Raw genomic sequence first — 23967 nt, 5'->3', positions numbered from 1 at the left:
ATAGAGAAAGATATAAAGATGTCAAAGAATATCTCATGCTTTCCTTTCTGCCTCTCGTTGTAACTAGGGTAAATTATATATAACAATGGAATCATCCAAGTGTTGCGTTACCCTGAGGTCCAAAACCTCACTTTGTCCACATGAAGGAGGGATTGTCATGTGGCAATAGCCAGGAAGACTTCCAGAACATGCAGAGCATGGTTATCTGAGGACCCTGGCTGCTGCCCAATAAGAAATTTGACTCCAGTTGCAGAAACAGCAGTAACTCAAACGTCATACAAGCCAAGAGTGAATAGATGAACTGACCTAATCATCTTCCCTCCCTTATGAATGTGAAGGCAGAACAATTGGAGAGTAAGTCCATAAGCAGAAGTAGCAGGAGCTGAAAAGGCATGAAGACGTGTATGCAAGATAAATTTACACTTGAGCCGAAAGTATAAGCAAGCAGAAGCTATGAGGTAGCTCGCTCCTTGTGCCTGGAACGTGTTTTCCCCAGACTACTCATTAATCCAATGGATCTCAATTTAAGAATCACCGCCTTGAAATAACTCTAATCAACCCTATCCTCACGCCGCCTCCCTGCCCCACCCCATACAGACACTTGGTCTTTTTCACTGACTGTTTTAAAGTTTAGCTACATTACTTTGCTTTGTTACAGGTTATTGAGAGAGAAAAGGGACCGCAATTGATATTTTATTAGTTGTTATATAATAATTTGTTTTCAAAATATTGTGTGTGTTTTTTGTTTTGGGTTTTTTTTTATTTAGGATACTATGCATGTCTTTCCTATTTGGGAGAGAGAGAAACGTATTGAACATCGTGTTCAGATAAATAAGTAAAACATCTCCCTTCTCTTCAATGGTGCGACGCATGATGTTTTATATTATTAATTTACATATCCTGGCTGTTAAATTGTCTGGTTTTTCTATACTTTTTGAAGAATAAGGATTTTCCTTAAGGAATAGGTAAAACATTGCTCTGAAGCAGGGTTTTCTGGATCAGAAAATCTTTGTTATTGGGGGCCGTCCTGTGCTTTGCAGGATATTTAATAGCATCTCTGGCCTCTATCCACTAGATGCCAGTAGCACCCATCCAGCCCTAGTTAAAACAATGAAAAATGTGTCCAAGCATTGTCAAATGTCCCTAGGGAGCAAAATCACCCCTGCAGAGGACCACTGTTCTAGAAGGTGATAGAGGCAGGCAGGCAGGGACTCTCCTTACCCTTCACAAAGGCAGACCTAGATGAGGCAAGACCATCACTGACTTCTTTGGTCATATATTTTTCCAATCATCAGTTTGTTCTCCTTAAACCACTTTGGACCAGGTGCAAAAATGGTTCATAGAGTCCCATCTTTCGGTGAAAACATGGAACAGAAAATGACATTCTGAAATCGTGGAGGCTTCTTTCCCCTTACAGTAGAAAGAATACTGTATGGTGATCCAGTCAGACAAGCAGTCTGCCTCTTATAATCTGTGTGACCTACGGGGAGTCCCAAGTCCCCCAACCAGTAGGGATACAATACTTGGCCCCATATCAATGAATGGTTGGAAGAATCAAATCAAAAGGTACCCAATTTTGTTTTCCATAAGTGACAGAATCAGACCGAGTAATACTTGTCAATATGTTGCCCTCTCCTGACAAAATTACCCTATCCTCAAGGAAGGAATAAAAGGCAGACCAGAGCATGGTTATGGGACTGGTCTTTGAAATACGACAAACCAGGGCTGAAAGCAGCTACCTCCACGTAGTAGCCTTGTAGGTGGTGTACCAACTAGGGCACATAACCTCTCTGAGCCTCTCTTTCCTCGTCAATAGATGATCCTAACATCTATTGTCTGGGGGATGCGGATTGTGAGAACTATAGAATATATGCAAGGCACTTTGTACAAACAAGTGTCCAACAGAGGGTAAGCACCCATAAATTATGTTTGTCATTGCTGCTATTATCGTTAGTAAGTGCAGAAAATACCATACGCTGTCTGGCTAATGGGAGAGACATTTAGGAGGAGAGTTTCCTTGAGAAACCCTAAACCAGAGCTTTGACAGGAACTTCCATTTCCATGGCTTTGCTTAAAGCCAACAGCACCGATAGGCAGCGTGTTGGAAAGATTAGTCCTTTATCAGACTTTGATGGCAAGAGCTGTGTCTTATTTATATCTATAGTCAAGCCACCTAGAACAATGCATGGCTAAAGTAAATGCATCCATTTCTATGCTTGACAGCTTATATTTTTTAGCATCTTCTAGGGTCCGGGAGAAGGAGCAATGATGAATAAAAACAGATGCAGCCACAGCCCTCATGGAGATGACAGTCCTATTACAAAGATTGCAAATCAAGGGTGGCCAGTTAGCTCAGTTGGCTAGAGTGTGGTGCTAGTAACACCAAGGTTGCTGGTTCGATCCCTGCATGGGTCACTGTGAGCTGTGCCCACCTTTAAAAAAAAAAAGAAAGAAAAAGAAACAAGGATTGCAAATAAAAAATTCACAGGGAACAGGTCGGGGCCAAAAAAACCACACATCTTTTTGGTCTCTTGAATTTTTTCACTTCTGATAGACATTTAGTTATAGAGAAATAATACTCTGCTTTAAGAACCCTAACAGTACAAGAATAACAATCAATGACAGATGCCATGGTCTCAGTTTTAGAGATAATAGGGAGTGGTGGGGAGTGTGGTAATCTAGAGAGGAGAATGTCACTGTTGAACAATAAAGGTGACACTTTCTCCAAATAGTTTTTAGATTTCTGGTTCTGTCTGAAAAGAGCTGATTTTTGACAGAGGGCTGTTGTACTAGACAGATGATGGTGGACCATTGGAAGGGATATGGGCAAGGTACAGCATGATCCCCAGGAGACTGGGTGACAGGAGCCAGCTTCCCTGAGTCCCCAAGCCCACAAGGCTCAGCCAGGTACTTGACAGTGTAAGTGATGTCATACAACTAGGAGATAGATAATGACTGTCCTACCTCTTTATAAAGAATTTAAAAAATATATTTACCCCCCCCCAAAAAAAAAAACACCAAAAAAAGAAAAACCAAAAAAAAAAAAAAAAAAAAAAATATATATATATATATATATATATATATATATATATATATATATATATACACACACACACATATATATTTACCCAAATTCTACGAATTGGATTGGGAGGGAGGGTCCTTTTCATTCAATCATCCTGAGAAGACTTTCAGAAAATTCCCCTCTGGGTGATTTTAAGCATCTTATTCCTACAGGAAGGATCCAATGGGATTAAGTGTCATACTGCCTAGATCAAATCCTAATCCTTTTAGAATGGGTAATTGTCTATAGGACTTGTTAAATGGCTGGGGATGGTCTTACCCTCCTGGCTGGCTATGATTATTAGAGTCTTGACAGAGTTCCACAGGATGCTCCAAGAGAGATTGGGACCAGGTTGTGCCCAACTTTTCTGTTTTGTTTTTTTTTGGTTTTTCATTTGTTTGTTTGTTTTCTTTTTCAGGCCGAAGGGAAAAGGAATGAAATAGAGATAGGAGTATAGGGAAAAGCAAAAGGAGCTAAAGGACACTGAGAAAAGAGATTTCAAAAGAGTTTCATGATGTTAAAATAAATGCAAAACTAAAGTTGAAAACATGTATTAGGACAATTAGCTGGGACGGTCTTAAGAAAAAGTGCACCATTTTACTCATAAGGAAATGTAGAGTTTTGTGGTCTTTTCCTGCACATCTCAGAGTTGTCTGTTTTTCTTTTGGTGCACTTTATAAAAGCAAAACAAAAGTAAAAATTGAATGCTATTTAAATAACCTTTATTTAAGGGTGCAGTATTATATATTAGATATCATTAATTGTTTCCTACCCCATGTTTATTTCCCACATCACAGCACTGCTTTTTACATTAGACAGTTAGGCAGAAAAGTGGGTCAAAAATATAAAGCTAGACCTTTTATTTTTTGCAGACATCCGGTAATTAGCTCAAGTTTTCATCTTTTCACAGCAAGATCCTGCTGCACAAAACAGAAAAGTTTTCTTTTTTCTCAAAATGTTTTGGCCAGATGTTTACACACACACACACACACACACACACACACACAAAAACGTAAAAAGTTTTTGTGAGCAGTGGTGCATATGACTTTATTTTTAATGACAACTTCAAAATGCTCCTCCTCCTTCATTAAGCGAATTAGTTCTCCCCCAGTTCCTCTGTAAAGAACGTTATGGTCTCTGTCTTCACAGTCTCTCAGCATTTCAGCCATTTGTGATTTGCTATGTGCCCTCGTGAGGAGTCAAACTTTAAGCTCCTTTCACACTCATTCTATATTTTCTGCACAACAAACCGCAAATAAGCACTAACCTTTCCACAGAAGAAAACTCAGTCACTGTAAATTAACATGGGAAACTGCTGCTCTCGCTTCAGTTTATGTTACATTTTTGTCTTCTTAGGGGATGTGTTGAAATATTAGGATAAATGTGCACCAGTGTGCGGTCAGGCACTGTCTATTTTATTTGAGATAGTGGTGTTTTCAGCTTTGCTAGAGAGTATTTTTATGCTTTTAAAAATATTTTCCTTCTTTTTGATCTTACCTATCTCTGCCATCCACACAGAATTGTGTGCGGTCAATACTGGAGGTGGCCTGAGGCGATCTGATTCCGCCTCCTTATTTGATAGCTGGCAAAACTCAGAGGAGGGGAGTTGCCCTAATCATATGATTAGTAAAGACTTCTTGACCCTCATTCTATATCCTAGATCTGCTAATAACAGGTGGCACTGAATTTTCATCTGGAAACCTAAAACAAAATTACAGCAAGGAAATCCTATCACCTTTTATCAATGGCATAAGCTTGATATCAATGGCATAAGCTTGAAATCATTGGCCATCATGCCTATATGTATTTCCTACCAGTTGCAAGTCAGTATACTTTGCTCCAGCTATCTCATGGGTTGGGCTGATCTAGCCACACTCTTGTTAATAAATTTGGGATACAAAATGAGTGTGAGCTCCCACAAGGATGGGTGGCATATAGTTAAGACTTTTAGTGGAGGAAAAGCTTTATACACTAGTCGCCTCTTATCTGCGGGGCATATGTTCCAAGACCCCCAGTAGATGCCTGAAACCACAGACAGTACCAAGCCTGTATATACTATGTTTTTCCTATGCATACATACCTATGATAAAGTTTAATTTATAAATTAAGCACAGTAAGAGATTACCAACAATAACTCATAATAAAATAGAACAATTATAACAGTATACTATAAGTTGTGTGATTGGGATCGGTCTCTCTCTCTCTCTCTCTCTCTCTCTCTCTCTCTCTCTGTCTCTCTAATAACTGATCCGATAACCGAGATGGCTACTAAGTGACTAATGGGCGGGTAGTGTATACAGAGTGGATACTCCGGACAAAGGGATGATTCACATCCCGGGGGGGATAGAATGAGATTTCATCACGCTACTCAGAATGGTGTGCAATTTAAAACTTATGACTTGTTTATTTCTGGAATTTTCCATTTCATATTTTCAGACCATGGTTAACCACAGAAAGCAAATCTGCAGATAAGTGGGGACTTTATCTCTTATAAACGATGACCTGGGGAAGGTTATTCCACTTCTCCAAGCCCCAGTTTGCTCATTTAAAAATTGGATCAGTAATAGGAGCTTCTTCATAGGACTGTTGTAAAGAATGAATAAATGAATTGATGAGCATAAACATGCATATACAATATCTGACACATAGCAAGTAGCTGACATATTAACACTTTTGCTAACGTGTTAAAATCACAAGGGTTGGTGACTGCCTAGATCAGTAGGTGGGGAGAAAGGACAAGAGGGCAATGTCACTGACGAGGTTGAGGTTTCAAGCCCAGGTTATTAGACATTCCTAGTACTTACCAATACCCATCTTACCTCTCACTCCTAAATACGAGAAACATTACATTTCCCTTATTTACAACAGGTGCCCCCTTTCTGTGAGGTGGGGCCAGGGCCAAAACTAAGGTGTGACCAGTAAGTTGCCTAAGGTAAAAAACATAAGGAGCCACTGGCTCTGAGTCACCCAAGTGCCAATCCTGTGCTTGTATAACCCTAACAGGCAATGCCTCCTTAAATTTTACATTAGGTGCTTCACTGCTCTCTCCCTAGTCCCAATCCTGGGAAAGGCCCTGTGACAAGGTCTGGCCAGTGGAAGTCCACTTCCAGGTCCACTTCTGGCACCTGGAAGTGACACTTAAGAGGCAGCGTTCAATGATTCTCCATGCTATCTTTCTCTGCCACAGCAACTGAGGAGATCACCTGCTGTAAACAATGGAGCTCAGTAGCTACACAAAATAGTTCAACCTATATGATCAGGTAGCATGATCAAGAAATAAAATGCTGTTGTTGTGATAGGCCACTGAGATTTGGAGAGTATTGGCTACTGCAGCAAAACCTAACCTTCTCTTACTCTTAGCATTACCCCAATCAAAATAAATCACTCCTTTTTTGTTGCTCTAAGCATGAGTATTGAACCCAGGCAGAGTAAAGTTTAAATCTTAGCCCTGACCCTTTCCAGTTATATTTTCTCTGAGCCTCAATTTTCTCAACCAATAAAATGGCCCTAAGCCATAGTTTGCCAAGTTATTGTATGGAGTAATTTGCATCCTAGTTGGGTATAAATGGGAATGTCCTTCCTGAGAAGTTTCTTATGGGCAAAGAATACCTCTATAACCCCAAAGCCTAGCCCAGTGTTTTGGCATATTACAAAGGTTTAACAGATGTCTGTTGATTAAGTAAATGAAGATTTCGGCTTACAAAATGCAGCAAATTTTCTACAAGGTGAAAGCTATGAGCCACCTTGGTTTCTATAAACCAAGAAAATGGCCCAGATTTTCTCCTGTGTCTCTCTGTGAATCTGTTATTTTTTCAGTGCCTGCATCAGCTAGGTTGTCAAGGTTACACTGACCATCTTTGGAATATTATTAGATGTTGACCCATATTGTGTCAAAATTATACCTAGACCTAGATGTATGTTTCCCTTCCCTACTGATCTGACTATTGTCACTCTCTTTTCTGATCTGTTTCCCTCATTCTACTGGATTTAAATTTGTGAAAGATTTTACAGCTTGGCTATTCACCAGAATGAGATAATATTCTGTATTATACTGACTCAGTAGGTTTCAAGGGACTTAGATTCAAACCATGAATAAGTGGCAAAGTTGTTTTCTTAGCATGTAGGTGAGATTCTACGTTTTCTTTCTAAATGTGTAGATATTGTATGGAGTTCTCCTCATCGTTATGATGAGTTCTCTTCCTTTCTTAACCTTTCATCCTCCTCTTCATCATCATCACCTTCATCACTATCATCATCACCATCATTATCTCAGCAGTTTATTTATTTGGTCCTATGTTAGGTCACCTGCTAAGTACTGCACATGCATTTTATCACTCAAGCCTCACCACAAGCTTATGAAAGAGGTGCTGGTATTAGTCCTATTTTATAGATGAGAAAACTGAGGCTCAAGAAAATAATGTAAAGTACAGCACAGGGAACATAGTCAATGGTATTGTAAGAGCTATGCATGATGTCAGAGGGGTAGTAGACTTGGGGGGTCATCACTTTGTGAGGGGTGCAAATGTCTAATCATTATGCTGTTTTGTACACCTGGAACTAATAAAAAAATTTAAAAACTTTTTAAAGAGAGAATAAATAACTTATCCAAGGATACATAGTTCTACATATCAGAGCTAAGATTAAACCCAGGTTCAGTTTGATTCCAAATCTTGTAATCTTAGCTTTTCATTACACTGACTAAGAGATAAAAGTAAAGGGGATCTCAAAGATGGCCTGATTCCTTCCAGTTTCGTGAAGTTTTAAAACTTACATTTGAAAAATGGGAATGATACTTTGTATTCTGAGTATTTTAGTAGGGATGGGAAAATGGGAAGGATAATTGGTGACCCAGTCTGAAGAACTGGGATGAAATAAAATATGACTCAGAAAACTACCCTCCAATTTCTTTATAACCTAGGCTTTTAAGAGAACAGGAAGGGAATGTTATTTGGCAAAATTGTTTATTGGGAGGAAGTATTTTTAAAGTCACTTTTAAAGGTATGCATAGTAAGATTAAAAGTTAAGGAAGAGAAAATATACACTAATATTATTCTCCAGTATAAAGCATTATACTTTGTGAAAAATAACAAATTTTCTTCAAAAAATGACCTTTTCAAACTGAATTTAATCGTTGAAGTTTAGCATCTTATGTGTGTTGGCCATCTTTATTTCATTCTATGTGAATTATCTGTAAATAAAATTTGCCATGTCATATTGAAATATATGTGCACATATAAACAATTTGCAAGAATGTTTTATATATTATAGAAATTAGACCTTTGATTGCCCCTATATTATAACTGTTTCCCGTTTGTTGTTTATACTTTGTTTATGGCATTTTCTGTTGAGATTTCTTTTTCATTTTTATGTGTAAAAAGGCAGTTTTGATGCTTCCTATGACAGGGAAAGATTTCGGCTGTCAAACCTAGTTCTACAAAATCTATTTCATGCCAATAACAAGAAGGCAGGGAGCCACTGTATAATTTGTGAGGCAATTTGCAGACGGCTTCCTGTTGGTCTCTGGGCATCATTAAGTAATAGCCATGTGCGGACTTGGCCACTTTCCATTCAAGGCCTTAAGGCCACTCTATCTGCACTCACATCAGCTCACAACGCCTGGCTGGTCATAATAGGTGTTAACACCGGCCCATAAAACCACTGCTACTTTATGGATTTGTTGAAATGTCAAGTGATTTGCTGCTGAGGGAAAAAAATGAAAGAAAGAAGGGGGGGAGCAGGAAAGGAGGGAGAGAAAAAAAGAGGAAAGAATAAAAGAAAAAGAAAAGAAAAGGAAGGAAATAGGACAAGTAAAAAGATAAAGAAAAAAGTAGGAAAGAGTTATTGAAAGGAAAAGGAAAGGTAAGAATAAATGGGAAAGAATAGAAGGAAAGAAAAAAGTAGAGAATCAAAATATAAGGATGGATGGATGGGAGGAAGGAAAGAAGGGAAGGAGGGAGGGAGGAAAGAGAAAATTAAAAGTAAAAAAAGAAACTTTAAGGCTAAATCCATTTCAACTATACAAGAATCATAAATTCTAGGGATGAAAGAGAATACAGAATCCCTTTAAGTCTCCTTTTACAAGAAGAAAAACTCAAGCCCAGAAAGGTTGAGTAACTCGCCTCAAGCTCACACAGCGATTCATAGCAGAAAGAGAACCAGATTCCAGCCAGGTCTCCTGACTTCCAGTCTAACCTGCCTTCTCTCACACTTTTTTATTTCATTGGCAACTTGCTATTGGTTTGAACTGACTTCAAGCAATGTCCAACATAAATAATATTATAAGCCAAAAAAATGAACCTTCTGCTAGACCAGAAAATCTTACCCCGCTTGATTTTTTAAATTGTAGCACATTGCCGTAACAGAAATGTGTAAATTTTAAAAATACAAATGAGCTAGCAGTTCCTTCCTATTAAAAAAAAAAATTAAAGGAAAGTTTGTATCTTATGATACAAAAATAATGTACGTCAAAGGAAATTACTTAAGATACCTTAGGAAAAGGCTAAAGTCTTCAGTGCTGTTTGGTAGAATTTTTATTTTTTGCCGTAGACACCTGAGGGACACGGCACTTTTTTCTCTTGCTGTTTGAGGCCTGATGGTCATAGATAAAGAGAAGCAGGAGGTTGATGTCATCACAGTTGGCTTTTCATTTCAGTGAGTGTGATTTAAGGTAGAGATATGAATTTTTCCTAAGAAGGGAAGCGGATGGTGAGTGGCTGAACGTCAAAAGAACAATTGTGAATGACTGGAAAACCCAAACATCTCTCCAAATGCCCAGAAACACAAAAGAGATCCCCTTTCGTATGATTTAAGTGTGTCCTCTTGTTCTTGCGGTCAGGAGGCTGGATTGCGTGACAGCTCAGATTTCCTTTCAGTCCCATGATTCTATATGATCCTATAACATTAAAGAATGGAAGAGAGAAAGGAAAAAAAAGAAAATCCCTTTGCCCTAGTTAACTGGTTGTGGCTTTAATTTTCTATTTTACCTTGGCAATGGGGACCTTGCTTCATTCTATTAATTTTAGGTGGCACTCTGCTATATTAGCTTAGCTGTTTAGAATTTGTGCCAGTGAGGCCAGAGTATTTAGTTGTATCCATATTTATTGAGCTACCTACCCATCTGGCACTGTTTTAGATGTTGGGCATAAGCATAAACAACACAGATTTTTAAAAAAACAACAAAAAAAACCCCTGCCCTCACAGAATTTGCACTCTAATGGGGAAAGGGGTTGGGAGGGGACAGGAATAGATAATAAATCCATTGGTATGATAATATATAGTATTTTATATTAGGTAGCAATAAGTGCTATGGAGAAAAATAAAGCAAGGATCTAGAGACGGCCAGGGTGGTAGAGGAGACTTACCTTTAGGTAGAATGGTAAGTACTTCAAGTAAGATGGTCTCTCTGATGACAAAACACTTGAGCCAAGACCGGAGAGAGTTAAGGAGTGAGACATGGGCGTATCTGAGCTGAGGACTGACAGTCAGGATGCATGGCCGACACACCATCAGGGATGGGGAGAGGTCGGGGGACCAGGTTGTGTGGGGCCAAGTAGGCCGTTGGAAAGACTTTGGCTCTAACTGTCCGTGAGATAAAAAGAAAAGCAACCACTGGAGCCGCCTGAGCAGAGGGACAGGATCCACATTTTCACGTGATCCCACTGGCTGCTCCGTGGAGAAGAAAGAGCAAGTTCAAGGACAAGGGCAGGGCAGAGTGAGCACTAAACGAGGCTACGCCAACCCAGGCAAGAGATGATAGATGATGGTGACTCGCATCGTGACAGTAGTAGGTGCAGGAAGTGAGAGCAGATTCCAGATATGTCTTGAAACTAGGAATAACACAATTTGTTCATGGATTGGATGTCAGGTATGAAAGGAAGGAAGGAATCCAAAGGGTGATTCCAATATGGGTCTGGTTATCTTTATTCCACTATATATTCAAATAAATCTCCAGTGTCCACCACAACCTTCCTCTTTTCTACCTCCTCCCACCCCAGGTCCAGCTGTATTTACAACCAGTGTAAGTTGTCTCCCACTAGGACTTATAGAATCTATTCAGATTTTCCCTTTTACATAAGTTAAGAGAGAGCCCAGACTGAGTTGTAACTGTAATTGTAACTAGGCTTTTGTCATACTTATTTCTCCCTCATTTTCTATGGTTTCTAGGATTTTATTTATATTTTAATGGCCTGATTACATATGAACCTTTTTTTGTTAGTTTTAAACTTCTAGGGAAGCATATATGGAAGGGAGAAAGGAAGGGAGGGAGGGAGGGAGAGAGGGAGGGAGGGAGGGAGGGAGGGAGGGAGGGAGGGAGGGAGGAAGAAAGAGAAAGAGATAGGGAGGGAGGGAAGAAGGAAGGAAGGGGGGAGAGAGAGAGAGAGAGAGAGAGAGAGAGAGAGAGAGAGAGAGAGAATATTCGAAATGACCAAATAATAAATAGATAAGTTGGTTAGAAAGTAAAGAAATAATTCAAAGACACAGTTACTAGGCAGACAGAGTGAAAGAATGTGATGGATCAGAATAGATTCATCACCCCTCCTGGAACGATCAAAATATATATATATATATATATATGATACTTACTGACAGTTTGGCAGGAGTGTGTCCCCAAGTTTATGACTAATAGAACCTAAGATCATAGTTCACATTAATTTATTTTGAGGCAAAGCATTAAAAAGGGAGAACAAAAATTAATTTGAAAGACTAAGAAGAAAACCTAAGTTCAGTATGCACTGATTCAGAAAAGAATTAAACTGTTTTTATAACTTCAAGAAGGAAGATAGCATTCTAAATTTATTGTCCTAAAAAGAGAGCAAGATAGGATAACTAGTAACACCAGGGTGATGATTTTTGATGAGACCAGATTTATTTATATATTCATGCTCCATCTCCTTATATGACAGCTTTTAAGAATGTATATCATAGACAAGGAGAAAAGAAACAGTTGAAGGAATCAAAGTGTAGAGAAAATATGGATAAGAAAAAAAAGCCAAGGATAAAATTAATGCATCCTCCACTCACCGCCCCCCACAAAAAAGAAAGAAAAAGAAATGCCAACATAAAGTTCTGTTGAGTCCCTAGAGGTAGTCTGTAAATTTGGTTGTGAGCTTCCTACCAACCAAAGCAAAGAGGAAAATGTGATCATGAATAAAAACCTGCAGTTTCTATAAGACTAAAACAAACCAGTGGTGTTACAGAAACTAAGACTAAATCTAAAGAAACTACATTCTCTGGAGCCATATAATATAGATAAAGACCTTGAAAACATTCTTTCAACAGAAACAATCATAAGTTTCTTAGAGGCAATTTCTTCTTACGTTCTTAATGAATTATTCATCTTCTCTACTTCTTAAGCAAAACATCACTGCTTAATTCTGGTAACTGTCATTTCACGTCGATTTTTTTTTTTTTTTAGAACAGCTACAAATGTGCCATAAAATGATCCTTACCACTATGGAACAATTTGACCTGGCTGTCGCTTTGTGTAGGCCAGCTAATGGGGTAACAAGGCAACTGTTTGTAGACGTAATTTCCACAGGTATTTTGTGTAAAACAATGACATTTTTGCAACTTCTGCCATTTGACTTGCCAAGAAAGTTTTCTGGAAACAAATCCATCTGAATGATTCTACTGTGATTAGTAGCAAATGCACTAGATCAAAACCTTCTGATGGGGTCCAAAGCCAAGATCATTGGTTCTGCTGTGGGTGTTCTTGGGATGGGACAGTTCCAGCCAGTCACCATCATCAGTATCAATATGGCCATCTAATACATCTCTCTTGCTCAACCATAACAAATGTGCTTAAAATTGTGCTCATTTACATTCCAAATGCACGTGTGGGATGGTAATGGCGGCACTGTGCTAAATTAGGTACTGTGTTTTAGGGGAAACAAGAAAAATGCTAATATGTTATTCATCTTCAAATTAACTATAAATTGTGCATCCTTGTACAGCGCCTCCTCAGGCAAATGAGGAGGTCCTAGTTATTAAAATTAATGTATAAAAATCAAAATGAAATTTTTTTTTTCCTGGCACCTGCTTGATGACAAAGAATTATAATCAATAGCAAAATTGCCCGGGAACACAAGTTTTTATTTCCTTCCCCTGGGTGGTCAGAACGTACATGAAATTGGCTCTCAGCCCCTCAAAAGTCCCCTCTTCCTCTTCTCTTGCTCCCTAGGCCCATCATTCTTATACCTGCGCAGACATGTGGCTAAACCTGATCACTTTCACTTCTGCTGGGGAAATTACAACACACTTCTTTAAATGGTAGAGAAAAGGAGAAAACGTAGGTCTTCTGATACCAAGTCATTGGACTTTGGAGGGTTAGTGATCTGTCAAACTCAGCAGAACCATAAAATGCCCATGTGTCTGAGAGAAGCACTGGGGCATGAATGAAGAAGAAAGAAAAGAAAAAGAAAAAAAAAAGAAGAGTCAGAAAGGGAATAGGGGAAGAAAGAAAGAGAAAGCTGAAGACAGAAACCACTTGTTGGGTGTGACTCTTCCTGCATCCATCTATCTTACAAATCCTCGTTGAGCATCAGAATGTGCCTGGCACCAGATATCACATGTTAGTTTCCACGAGGGTCTGACTCAGAATATCTGCTGATTCAGTAGCTCTGACCCGAACCAGAAAATTCACCAAAATTAGGAGAGTCGTGGTATTAGTCAGAGTCAGTCCAAAAAAAGTTATCCCCGAGAGGAAGAATCCTCTGATTTGAATTTTTCTCCTCTTGTGAAATTCCGTTTCATGTTCAAAGCAAAGAATACACCCGTGCTAGCTATTTGTTCAAGCAATGTGCAATTGGCTTCTTCTGGGGAAAGAAATCTGCATCACTTCTAAGTTAGATTAGAAAGGGGGCCAGCTGCCATGATGACTGGTGCAGAAGCAGGTACAGTTAAATGTCCCATAGATATTAACTTTGATAAGCACTTCATGCCTACTCTGTGCAAGAATGGAGGGAAACAAAGCACAGCGCCCACCCACCCAGGGATTTAACTGTAAGTTCATAATGAGAACTTTCGTCTGTGTGGCTTCTTCGCAGCAAAGAACAAAGAAGACTTTTTAGAGGCAGTTTCATTAAAGTGTCAGAGAAGACCAGGAGGTGGTATTTTTATTCCCATTCTACAACTGGGTAAAGTGAGTGCTAATGAAGTCAAGTTACTTGCTAAAGGTCACCCAGAGGTGAGAGCATTAGCAAAAGAAAAAAAATGAGCACAGGACTGATGTCATGTGCTGGATAGATAAAACTGAAGAGGAAGAAAACATTTTGTGTGTGTGGGCTTATCGAAAAAGAAAGGTGTTGCTCTGAGTTTCTCAGTTTCATTTATTCAGCAAGAAAGTGCCAGGCACTATTCTAGATAATGAAGATACAACATTGATCAAAACAAAACTCACATGATGTTTACAACTAGATAAGACAGCCAGACAATGCCTTAAAAAAAACAAATTATATGTATATATATATATATATATATATATATATATATATATATATATACACACACACACACATATATGTATACATATATATGTATACATATATGTGTGTGTATATATGTATATATATGTGTGTATGTATATATATATATATATATATAATGTGTTAGGTAAAAAGTGCTGTGAAGAAAATGAAAATATAGTGAGATGACAGAGAACAATGCGGGGGCTGTTTTAGATAGCGTTGGGTGAGGGGCTTCTCTGAGGAGGTGACATTTGAACAGAGATCTGAATAAAGTAAAGGACAAGTTATGTGTATATCTGGGGGACTCCAGGGAGGGGAGCAGCAAGGAGAAAGGCCTTGATGTAGGAAGGTGCTTGGCAAGTTTGGGAAACGGCAAGACGACCAGTGTGGCTGGAGTGAAGAACTTGGCAGTGGCCGGGAGAGGTGGTCAGCAAGGCAGCCAGGGACAAGGGTGTGGACTTTGGCTCTGACTCTGAGTGAGACGGGGAGCTATCGAGGGTTTCAAGCCAAGACTGCCATGACCTGGCTTCGTTTGAATAAGATCCCTCCGGCAGGTGTGTGAAGAAAGGACTGTAGAGGGCAAGTGTAGAAGCAGAGAGAGCCGTCAGGGAGCTGTTGCAATTGTCAAATGAAAGATGGTGACGACTCGGGGAGGGGTCCACTGGTGGCGATGGGGAAAGGGTCATGCTCAACATGTATTCTGAATGAGAAGGCAGGATTTGCTGAACGATTGGACATGGGGGATGAGAGAAAGAGAGAGGCCTACAGATCAGATAATTTAGCCGAGCTGAAAGTCCCTCACAACGTAAGATTCCAAGACACCCAGAAGGGCCAAGGAAAACGCCCTTGTCTTGGACACTCGGCTCTTTGGCCAATATGAGGTGATGTTATCAGTGTAATCCTGGTCCCACCCAGTACCAGCTGAGAGACTAGGGCAAGTGAGCAGCCCTCTCTATCCCTCAGCATCTTTGCTGCAAATTAGGAATGATCATTTCCATTCCATGTACCTTGAGAGTATGTACGGAATAAAGTTCTGAAGTTCAGACAGCACATGCTTCAGGATTACTCGTTCCATCATCAGTACCATCAGAGTTAACTTGATGAGTCAGTCGAGTTGTCTTTGGGGTATCATTAATAGATTCCAGGAAGCTCCCCTGCCCAAAAGTCTCCCTCCAACGGCCTTGTCACGATGAAAGAATTTCACAATTAGCCTCATTCCTTTCTGTTAAAGCATTGCGGACCCCAGACATCCTCCTTTAAAATAGAAACTCTAACTTGAGCTACTGCCGGTCATTTGTCATTTTAGGTGAATTTCCCTATCAGATCGCTTCTCTGCCATTATAGTTAGCTTAAGTGTGGGAGAAAGGAAAGAATAAATGTGGGGCAGAGAATATAGCAGTGGGAGTGGGGGAGTTGCTGAATATACTGTGGACAGATTGAGAAGACCCCCTTGGGGGAGGAGCCTCCAGAAACAAACTCTGTCTATGGTGAAATATCCTGATTTGCCTCACCTCACGGTGTTTCTCTCACCTAATAAAAATGAAATCCTAGAAGGACACCTCCTTGAAATAGTTATAACAAGTAGTTACAGAAGACAAATCACTCTAGAAAAACACATCGAATTTGTGGAGAATCAGATGCTTTAATAGCCCCTTCGGCTTGCTTTGTTTAAACAAACTGGTCCCCAAGCATCTCACACTTCTCCAATTATGGGTATCCCTGCTTTATCTCAGCCATTTAAAGAATCCCATTCTCCCTAACTATTTCTGGAAATGCCAAGGGGTGCTGACATAATTCAGGGGTTCAGAAAAAATTCTGTTGAGTATCCTGACCATGGTGGGAATCCACAGAGCTCTGATGCTGCCATAAAGATGCCCTTTGGGACCAGATGTCTGTCTCCATCCCTGTTGCTCTCACAGTGACCACCTCCTGGAATCCTGCAGGCCCAGTGCTGATGAATTTGGAACACCTGCCAGTTGCTTAAGCTGGAAGCCCTGGTCCCCACTCATTAAAGTGAGCAGGGAACACTTGGGGTTGTACTCGACTAGGAGTCCCACAGCAAATTTGCTCAACCTCAGATGCTAATGGCTCATGGTAGGGCTTTCCCCCGGGGGGTGTGGTGAGCCAAGCAGGGAAGTAGTTATACCAGACCCTGACAGTTCTCCAGATGTCCTGCATCTCCATGCTGAAACTCTGCGCCTGTCATCTTTGCAGCTAACCATCATCACTTCAGGGAGAGTCATCTCCGTGCCCAAGCCAATATAACTGTGATTCAAAGCCCAAGGATTTAATAGCTATAATACTCTCAGCTGGGGGCCCCACTGCAAAATTGCTTGAATCCCAGTGTGTTAATATTTTATAAGGTTATCATTCTCCCAAATCCCACCCACTGCACCTTTCTCCAAGGCTGTGTCCTGGGAACATGTCAGGACAAGTTCTAGTGTTAGTTGAGAGACTAGCCCACTCTCCACTAACATCAGCCTTTATCACTGGAATTATAGTGCTGTTTCCTTCTTCCCTGGAAGGACCTGATCCTCTCTACAATCTGCCCTATATTCGGAGCACCCTCATTTCACAATGCAGGGTTTGATGGGCAGGATTTCAGCCTTCTCTCTGGGGTTTTCTAAGTCCCCCTGTTGAAAGTCAGATGCAAATGAATGCACTGGGGAAGGTTATGGTCTACCTCCACCCCCAGAAGCTCCAGAACCACAGTTCCTGCCCAGACCTGGCATCCTGTCTGAACCTTTCCCTCTTCTCCCCTGAAGGGACACCAAACAGTACATCCCATGAAGCCACAAAAACTAAGACCTTTCTTTCCTCCTCGCATCTCTGCTCAGGTAGCATTGTAGAGGATTGAATTCAAGACATGTTTAGCTACTACTGATGATTAATTAGAGTTCCTAAGTAGAATTCAGAGGTACTTACAAGTTCAAAGTGGAGGTGTGTTTTCAGTGGTTATATACATGACATAAGTATATATTTTTAATAAGCATTATATAATTAGTAGATATATTAGTAAGTATTAGGTTGGTGGAAAAGTAATTGCGGTTTTTGCATTTGTTTTTAAACTTTTGAACCACAATTACTTTTGCACCAACCTAATATAAATTATATATGTGCATATATATATATACATAAATATATATGCACACACACACATATATATATATATGTATATGCACACATTATTTTATTGTGAACATTCTCCCAGGTAATTAGAAAACCATGATTTTTGGTGGCAGCATCGCATCTTATGGATGCAACATAATTTATTTAACCATTCTCCTATTGGTTGATATTAAGGTGGTTTCTAATTTTTTTTATTATCACATACTTCCTCTCTTATTCTTAATGAGGTGGGACATATTCTTAGGAGCAGAATTTCTTTCTCAAGGGATATATATATATATTTGGCATTTGGAGAGATATATAGCCGAAATGCCATCCAGGTAGTTTGTTCTGATTTAGTGTCCACCGGGTTCTAGGTGCATGGCTGTGCTATAGAGGAGGCAATTGCATACAGTTCAAGTTTAGCTTTTGCTCCCAACTCAATTTCCGCAGTTTCAATTACCCGCAGTCAACCATAGTCTGAAAATACTAAAAGGAAATTTCCAGAAATAAACAATTCATACGTTTTAAATTACATGCCATTCTGAGTACCTCACTTCATCTCATCACATAGGCATTGTAACATCTCACATCACATGAAGGGTAACTACAGTGCAGTAAGATATTTTGAGAGAGATCACAGTCACAAAACTTTTATTTCAATATATTGTTAGAATTGTTCTACTTTATTATTAATTGTTGTTAATCTCTTACTGGGCCTAATTTATAAATTAAACTTTATCATAGGTATGTATGTATAGGGAAAAAAATCATAGTATAGGTAGAGTTTGGTACTATCTATGGTTTCAGGCATCTACTGCAGGTCTTGGAATGTATTCCCCGAGGATAAGGGGGGGACTACTGTATTTCCTCTGCCTTAAAGTGGACATATAACCCTGTCAAATCACTTAACTTTTTCCTGCCTCAGTTTACATATCTGGAAAATGAGGATAATCTCATCGATTTTGTAATCTGTAAACTACTATACAGGGATGAGATATTATTAATAGTTTAACCACATAATATGCTTATAGATCTAAAATGAATTAATTAGTGGTCTGGTATCAGACTGCTGGTTTTAATTTCTGGATCCATCATTCATTACTTGTTATTATATAATTTGGGTAAGTACTTAACTTCTCTTTTACTCAGTTTCCTCTTCTAGAAAATGGAGAACAAAGGCCCTTACCTCATAAGTGAGGATTAGATACAGTCATGCATGTAGCATGTGTTACTATTATTATCATTGATAGTTATTACTAAACAGTGAATTTAGACTCAATGTGACACTGTTTGGAAGCCGTCAAGGCTTCCTGTTGAATGTTCTTAAAGCCTTGGTGGTATGAGTGTGTCTGTATCACGTAGTAACAAGTTTAATCAAAACACCAAAGTAACTTTATTCAAAATGCCAAATCACATTAGTAAAGTCCGCGTTTTTCAAAACGTGTACTCTAAGGTTACAAGTTCTACAGTGTGCCCCAGGGACCCTTGGTGGGGATGAGGTCATAATCACAGCAGTAAGGGTGATGGTGGTTTCACAACCCCAAGCACAGAGCAAAAATTGCTAGCTGATGAACAAATCCGTTTTTTCTTCCTGTACTCACAACTAGACCTCATTTCCTAGGGCCCGTGCAGTTAGGTGTTAGCCATATCACCTCTGTCTCAACCACTCAGCTCTGCTGCAGCTGCATGAAAGCAGCCATAGGCAACACATAAACAAATGCATGTGCTGTATTCCAACAAAACCTTGCAAAACTTTGCTATAGTTTGTCAACCCTTGGACTAGATAGAGCCTGGCGGGCAAGGGGGAATTGTACGCTCTGGTTGGAAAGGCAGAAATTGCCCGATAGGAAGGACCTTGTGTGAAGTTTGCTTTTTATCCAAGGGGCAGGAGGGAAGACTTCAGAGGGTTTTAGAAAGAGCTATGACCTGATGTGCACAAGTCCAGTCCTCAGTGAATCAGTGTCTCAGCATTCAATCACCATGAAAATCGCTGGTCCTGTTTTATTACTTCCTCTGTAGAATCTCCTCTAAGGAAATTCAAAGCAAGCGCCTAACTGAGATCTTCAGGGAAAGACCAGCAGCACGCAGACCCCAGGGGGCTCCATAGGGTGGCATTTCTAACCTTGGTGAATTTGTCACGGCTTTAGCACTAATCCCCAGGCAGGATCAGAACCCCGAATCTGGCAGTCCACCATCCTCTCTTCCTGTCACACTTGTAAGTTCAGGTGACTAACACATCAAGTCAGAAGCCCAACTTAGTAATTGTCAATGAAAATATAATTGCCACCTCCGAGCAGCACAATGACAGTCATCACAATGGTTAGCATTTATTAACAATAAATTTATGCCAAGCACATTAGAAAGCACTTTACAGGATTGCCTCATTTAATACTCACAGCAAGCCTATCAGGTAGAAACTGTGGTTAAGGCCCCTTTACAGAGAAAGTCAGCGGTTGTGTGACTTATAAGATAACAGACTGGTGAGTAGTAGAGCCGGGGAACTGAACACAGGTGGGGTAAACCGGAGTCTGGGCACTTAGCCATTACAGCATGTGTCCCATAGAGGGTTCACATGTTCAGAAGTTTGCTAGTGGACGTTGACTCTGTGGGGACAGGAAGGCAGGGAAGTCAGTTTTAAGGTCATCAGGTGCAGCTCACATAAGAACGGTGTAGCCAACAGGACCTCAGCTTGTGAAGTTCTTTGGTTCAACAGTCTGTCCACCTCCCCACTGGCCATAACCTTCCCACTGGGACAGGAATTCCCAGATCTTCTGGATGGGACTGCAGGAAGCAAGCTGAGGTTTGTTTTGCCAGCCCTCTTTTCTCTCTGAGTCTTGTCTTACCTGCCATTCTGTTCCTTTAAGATAATACTTTGCATCCATTTTACGTGAGTTTCTTAAACTCTGTGGGTAATTCCCTCCCATTCTACACCACCATCAGGGCAGTCCCCAACGTGATTACTTGTTCCCACCCAGTAAGATGCAAAGTGCTACAGAATCTTTATTTATACCTTCACTTAAAAAAACAAACAAACAAAAAAAAAAAAAAACGCCATATCTGGAGTGAAATGGTCAGTAAGAACACAGTTGTCACACTCAGTAATGAAAATCCTAACCTCTCACAGTGTAGACCAAGGCTCTTCCTCAGGGATTAGAAATGTGACACTTGCCAAGGTGTGCTTGGGAGTTCACTGAGGAGTGTCTTAGCTTTTGAACTCCTTTAAGAGAGACCAGAAAGGAAGGAAAAGATCTGCTTTAATACACAAGACTAAGTCCACATGATTTATGAATTATTTTCCCACGAACAAATAAAAAACCCCACATCCATGACCAAGGACGCGCCAACCACAGAATAAGCAAGGAGAACACGCTTTTAAGGAAAGGAGCAGACGGTGGAGTCTGCACCACCAGAGACACAGTGTGAGGAGGCGATAATGCACCAGAGCCCCGTGAGTTAGCCCCACACTCACAGCTGTTCAGTGACTACAAGAGCTGGTACCTGTCTCAAAATGACTAACTTGTACCTATGAAACAGAAGTTTCATAGTGGACGTTGACCCACTAATTAGTGTACCATAAAGTTTTAATAAAAACTATTTTTTTCAAAGAGCCGCTTTGATGAGCCCACGAATTATCATGTGGGAATTTAAAAATTAGTCAAGGAGTCTTGACAACCGGGTCCTTTAAACTCGGCCTTCCCTTGTCCCTGACTCCTCTTAATCATGACCTGCATGAACTTTTACTGCTCATCGAGAATGGAACGTGTGTCCTTTTATAAAACAAATATAAATGGCATAACCCTTTTGCTTTATGATTTTAGCTGATATGTATCAATGTATCAACAGTCCAAAGAAAATAGAAATGTGTTGGTTTTTAATAACTATTCTTTTTTATTATTACTGCTGATATATAATTCACATAACATAAACTTCACTATTTTAAAAAGTGTAATTCATTGGGGCTTAGTATCATCTTAATTCTGTACAGCCATCCCCACTATCTAATTTCAGAACATTTCCATGACCCCAAAAATAAACTAGGTACCTATTAGCAGTCACTCCCTTTTCTCTACTTCCCAAACCCCCTGGCAACCACTAGTGAACTTTCTGTCTCTATGGATTTATCTAGTCTGGACATTTCATATAAATAGAATCATATAATATGTGGCCGTTTGTGTCTGTCTTCTTTCACTTAACATGACGTGTTAAAGGTTCATCCATGATGTAGCCTGTGTCAATCAGTACGTCAATCCTTTTTATGGCTGAATGATATTCTAGTGTATGTATACACTACATTTTGTTTATCCATTCATCAGTTAATGGACATGTAGGTTATTCCTACTTCTTGGCTGTTTTCAATAATGATGTTATAAACATTCATGTATAAATATTTGTGTGGATATACGCCTTTGTTTCTCCTGGATAGATACCCAGGAGTGGAATTGCTGAGTCATACGGTAACTCAGTTTAACTTTTTGAGGAAATGCCACAGTGGCTGCACCATTTTATAACCCCATTGGCAATGTTTAAGAGTTCCAGTTTCTCTATATCCTTATCAACACTTGTTATTTTCTTTTCTTTTTTTTTATTATAGGCATCCTCACAGGTATAAAGTGATAGATACCTCATCTGTTTTTTATTTGCATTTCGTTCAAGAGTAATGATGCTGAGTATCTATCTTTTCATGAGCTTATTGGCCATTTGTATGTCTTCTTTAGAGAACTGTCTATTGAAACCATTGGCCCACTTTTTTAAAAACAAGGTTGTCTTTTTATTACCAAGTTGTAAGTATTTTTTATATATTCTAGATCTATACCCTTATCAGATATATGATTTGTAAATGTTTCTTCCATTCTGTGAGTTATCTTTTCATTTTTTTCATAATGTCCTTTGAAATAGAAAAGTTTTAATTTTGATGCAGGCCAGGTTATCAATTTTTCCTTGTTTACTTGAGTTTTTGGTGTCATAGTTAAGGAACCTTTGCCTAATCTAAGGTTATAGAGATTTGTACCTATATTTTCTTCAAAGTGTTTTATAATTTTACCTCTTACATTTGTCTTTGATCCATTTTGAGTTCATATTTGTATATGGTATGAGGTAAGGATCCGACTTCATTCTTTTGTGTATGGCTCTCCAGTTATCCCAGCACCATTTGTTCAAAAGAGTGTTCTTTCTGTGAAGAGTCTTGACATTCTTGGCAAAAAAAAAAAGACTATAGACATTGGCTTTCTGGACTCTCGTGTCTATTTCATTGATCTGTATGTCTATCCTTTTGCTAGTTCCACAGTGTCTTGATTACTGTAACCTTGCAGTACATTTTGAAATCAGGAATTGTGAGTCCCCCAATTTAACTCTTCTTTTTAAAGATTATTTTGCTACTCTGGGTTAGTAACTGTTTTAAACGTCTAGTTAACAATGAAGCTGCAACTCTCTAAATGAAGACAACTTCAAAATGTCACTGTAACCTGCTTGGTAGGTAGTAGGTACTTTTGAAAATATTTGTTGCATGGAATGGATGGATTTCATCTCTATTCTAACTCTGGATACCAAAGTCACTTCTTTGGAGCCTTTTTTCAACTCCCTTCCCTTTCTAAAAAGACCAATAACTTTTGCATTAATACTCTGTACATATATCTATCAGAGGAACTGGAACACTTCATTATACTATTTACTTGGTTATGTATCTATTTTCCCCATTAGACTATAACGCATAAAGGACTAGACTCACGTATAATTCATCCCTGATTTCCCAAAGCCATGTCCTGAGAAGATAGCCAATACACATTTGTCGGAAGGAGAGAAGGTAATAATGAAGGAAGGGAGGATAGGTGAGAAGATGAAAGGGAAGGAAAACTATAAGAGAAAGAGAAAAGAAACAGCTAACATTTACTTAACGTTCCTAACATTCCAGGCATTGTTTTAGAGGCATTATTGCGTGCATTCTCACAGCAACCTCAGGAGATAAGTATTCTTATCATCCCTATTTTACAGATGAGGACAGTGAGACACAGATTTAAATAACGTGTCCAAAGTCACACTACTACCAAGTAGCCTAGGCAATCTGGCTCCTTGGTCACGTTCTTAAATACTACACCATGCTGCTGCTCAACGAAGGGCCCTGGGCTCTACCCTTAGACTGGGGTTCAGTAGGTGTGAGGTGGTACCCAGGTTTCCATACTTTAAACAAATTCCCAAATGATTGGATGGACAGCTCAGTTGGAAAGCAGTGCTCTAGGGGTGGCCAAAGAAAACACTATGGAGGGCCAAAGCAGGGAAGGCTTTGGTGAGACTTCACACTTGGAAGAAAGAGCTAGGAAAAGTAAGAGAAAA

General features: G+C 39.5%; 1 non-coding gene across 1 annotated transcript; it reads left to right on the top strand.

The window, feature by feature from the left end:
• Positions 1-2341: 2341 nt before the first annotated feature.
• Positions 2342-2415, top strand: TRNAT-AGU (transfer RNA threonine (anticodon AGU)). The gene has a single exon. It is a non-coding gene; the product is annotated as a tRNA-Thr (tRNA).
• The last annotated feature ends 21552 nt before the right edge of the window (positions 2416-23967 follow it).

The sequence above is a fragment of the Rhinolophus sinicus genome, chromosome 5 (genome assembly GCF_057876585.1).
Source record: "Rhinolophus sinicus isolate RSI-liver-muscle chromosome 5, RSI-T2T, whole genome shotgun sequence".
In the NCBI taxonomy this organism is placed as follows: Eukaryota; Metazoa; Chordata; class Mammalia; order Chiroptera; family Rhinolophidae; genus Rhinolophus; species Rhinolophus sinicus.
The sequence above is the reverse complement of the archived record's forward strand: the minus strand, read 5'-3'. Positions and strand labels throughout refer to the sequence as shown.